The sequence below is a fragment of the Lactuca serriola genome, chromosome 1 (assembly GCF_051521515.1).
Source record: "Lactuca serriola cultivar US96UC23 chromosome 1, Lser_US96UC23_V15, whole genome shotgun sequence".
Classification (NCBI taxonomy): domain Eukaryota; kingdom Viridiplantae; phylum Streptophyta; class Magnoliopsida; order Asterales; family Asteraceae; genus Lactuca; species Lactuca serriola.
Window position 1 is genome coordinate 60,289,529 of NC_136408.1, and position 3,807 is coordinate 60,293,335.

The 3,807-nt window shown below is 31.0% G+C and overlaps 1 pseudogene; it reads right to left on the reverse strand.

Annotated features, from left to right (window-relative positions):
* Positions 1-2,841: 2,841 nt before the first annotated feature.
* LOC145055885 (uncharacterized) lies at positions 2,842-3,471 on the reverse strand (annotated as a pseudogene).
* Between the last annotated feature and the right edge of the window lie 336 nt (positions 3,472-3,807).

A 3,807-nucleotide genomic window follows, 5' to 3' on the forward strand; every position in this document is an offset into this window, starting at 1 on the left:
TGTAAGTTCTTGGACTCTAAGATGTTTGAATTTCGATATTACCAGTTTGGCTTACCAAGCCTAAAATACGTATTTTAACATGTATAATTCAAGTCAAAACTATAGAATGAACACGCTAGCTGAAGTCATAAATATTTATAAGGCTGCGTTGATTGTGGTGGTTTTACTTCAATTTATGTTATGATGTTTAAGTTGTTGCACCTTCATATATTTTTGAAAGTTTTACATAACCCTTGGTTTTAGGACGTGAAGACCTATTTTTCCACAAATTATGCTTTGGTTTGAAATAATGTTTTTAAAGGGTCAAAACGTTCGAATCATATGACAAGTGTTTCAAATATGTGTCAGAGAATATGCTTAAATGAATTAGGTGTTTAATATAGTGCTTGTGTTTAGTTCCCGAGTTTTAGCAAGGGTGGAGAGAGAAAAAATAAGGAAATAAAGAAAATTATATTTTGTGTTCATGAGTTAGGGAGAAATGTAAGAAAAGTTAAAAAAAAAAAAAATGTTTCTTTCTCTCAAAATCCTTCCAAATTTGAAAGAAAGTTAAGAGGGCAAGTAATTATTCCATTTCCTTTTTTTCGTTTATTTTCTTAATGAAACTTGTAAACACCAATTGATTTTACTTTCCTTTCACTTCCATCAATTTCTCTTTTTTTCCTTCGTTAAGTTGAATTCAAGAACAAGGTGTTAGTCTTAAACCATAGTGAATAAAGACGAATAGAAAGACGATGGTATGGCCCTATTATGTGCCTAGAATACAATGTAGGATCCTACATTCTTTTAGTGTTCAATGTTTTACTATATTTAAGAGCTAACACGTGGATTTCTTCAAAATGGTGAACACTCTCAATAACCGTTCGCCATATGTAGAAAAGCTTGTTGGAGGGACAATGAGGATACTCAATTGAATCGAAACTCGAAACTGACTCTTCTAAATAACTTCCCAATAACTTCTGATCAATGTAAGAAGAAACGAAGAAACATTGAAGAAGGGAAAAAAGCAAATGATGACTACTTTTCCAAGACATGTTGAAAAGGCATGACGAAAAACATAAAGAGGAGATGAAGAAGTTGGTTGGTGCCCGATGGAAACCATATCCAAGATGTGAATGATGTTGGTGATAGGAAATACGATATTCCATACAACTCTAGGTGAACGGGCCAACGACTAAACCTCAGAACTATGAAGAGGAGGTGGTAAGGAAGAGTTGCACCTAAAAGGACTTCATTAGGGATTTGATTGTGTTACACACTTAGATAAATGTGATTAGAGATGACCTTCAACACAAGTAGTGGTGGATCAACTTGAAACAGACACCGAAGAAGCATGTATTAGACCAATTAGCGTGGGAGGAGTTTCTAGATTACATTATTAAAGCCATGTCGGATTTTTAAAGTCACTTTGATATTTTTCTTAAAAATAAAATAAAACTAGCCGGAAGATAATAATGTAAGGGCCTAAAATACACACGAAAGAAATGAAATGGTTTTTCTCTCTTTCTCTTTTTTTTTGGGGAAGGGAACTTTCCTAACGAGGGTTTTCGGCCAGCTTTAACACACCGACTAATCCCCTACTACAAACATGAGGCTTTGTCTCATGTCATAGAGTCATTCAGACGAACCTCCATGAACACAAAGGCTGATTAGTGTCCGGATTTGAACATTGTTCAATAGGTTATTCACTATATCTTTCGCATGCCTTATCAAGTCGACACAACCCAAGTAGTTTGATTTTTCTCTTTTACATATAATATATTGTGTTTTTGTGGAATTTTCTTATATAACAGGTTTAAACCCAAAAGATTATAAATGTTTCATGTAGGTTTACCAATTAGTATTACCCATCATAAAATATAAATTTCAGCATAAACATAAAATTATTTAGTTTTAACAAACCCAAAAAATTAAATAACATAATGGTTTTTTTAAGAATTAAGATATAACAAATTGAGTTTTTCTATGGCACTAATGATAATTACATGTGTTTTATACAAAATTTTCTAGGGAATACAATAACAAATTGGGCTTTTCTTGTAAAAATGTGTATTACACAAAATTTCCATTCATGTGTTTAATGTTGGATATTGCATAAATTATGATTAATGACAATAAGCAAGTATGAGAAAACATGTAATCTTGTTATACAAATAAAAAAGTAGATTTTTTTTGTCATGTGTCATCATATTAGACCTCCTAATTAATGTTGTCAACCTATTGATTTTCCATTTCAAATTTGAAATTTGAAATTTCCTATTTTATTTACATTAAATTAAATAACATTAGAATATAATAAATTAGTACTATTATAAGGTGATATAATTTTATAGATTTATTTTGCATCAATTATTATAATTTTATATAACTAAAAATATATCTTTTAATTAATAATTTATTTAAAATAACTTATTAATAATTTTGAGTTTTAATACGAAAGTTTAATTAATTTTATAAAGTGGTTCCCACGGGTTATAAACTAGTTTATTTAATATCGTGTTAACATTCTATTAATTCTAATAAAGTAATCACAAATTTTTCACCAAATTTTTTCATGTCACATTATTGCAACTCAACACATCAATAAATTTATCTCCACTATATTAAAGTTTTTGCACAAAGCTTATTTATGGTTCATATTTATTTGTAATTAATAAAATTAAAAACTAAAATAAAATTACTCTTGATTTTTCTTTGATAAACAAATTTAGCTTAGCATTACATTTTATGGTGTATTTTCCAAGATATCATGTAGTCTTCAATTCCAATACACTTGCCAAGTTGCAAGTAATTGACAACTTCATAATAAATTATTCAACAAAAATTCCAAAAACAAAGGAAAAACTAACTTAACATGATTTCAAGAGAGACGTAAGATGTGGTATTTGAATCTGGTTTTGGTGCAGCTTTCAAGTAAAGTGGGTGTAGTACATGGCGTTCTTTGGGTTCAACATTCACCCACTTACGTCCACTCAGCGTATGACGTTCAAATTTGACACACCCTTCTTTCAAAGCATAAAGCGTATGATCTTTTCCCATTCCAACATAATCACCTGGGTGGAATCGAGTGCCTCTTTGTCTTACAATGATATTCCCAGGTATCACACTCTGTATAAATTTCCCAAATATTAACAAAATAGAAAAAAGAAATAAAATTTAATACAATACAAATTTAGATACTAACCTCACCATCGAACTTCTTGACACCAAGCATCTTGGGTTTTGAGTCGCGTCCATTTTTTGTGGAGCATGTTGTTTCTTTGGTGGCCTAGCGTCTGAATTTCATGCTTAATCTATCTCCAGATACATCTATGCACGATTCAGTTTCAAATAAATGTTATGTTACCACAAGATAAATGCAAAATAGAAAGGATTTTATGTAAGAGTTATACCACTTGCAGAGGTGTAAACAGGGATTCTAGTAACCAAGTTGCTAACAATTAATCTCCTACACAATGAGGTTGCAAAATTCATCATCCCTTCCCTGACCCTTTTTATGTAACTAAAACATGTATGTAGGCAAATCAAATTCAAAACAACATGTGGAACTATTGGAAATTTATTAGTTGATGGTTAACTATCTAGCCCCTTCAAATGTAGTTAGGTTATTGTTACTAGGAAGACCAACATCTATAATTGTGAACTTCTGGCATAATTTAACCAAAATCTGAGTTTTAGCAATTAACATATAAGAGTTGTACTTCAGTTTCAAAATATGAGTTTCAGATTCAAAATCAGGCTGCAATTCACATAAACAGCCATCGTCGCTGCAATAGTAGTCCACTGACAGTGATGGAGGCGTGGATGAAA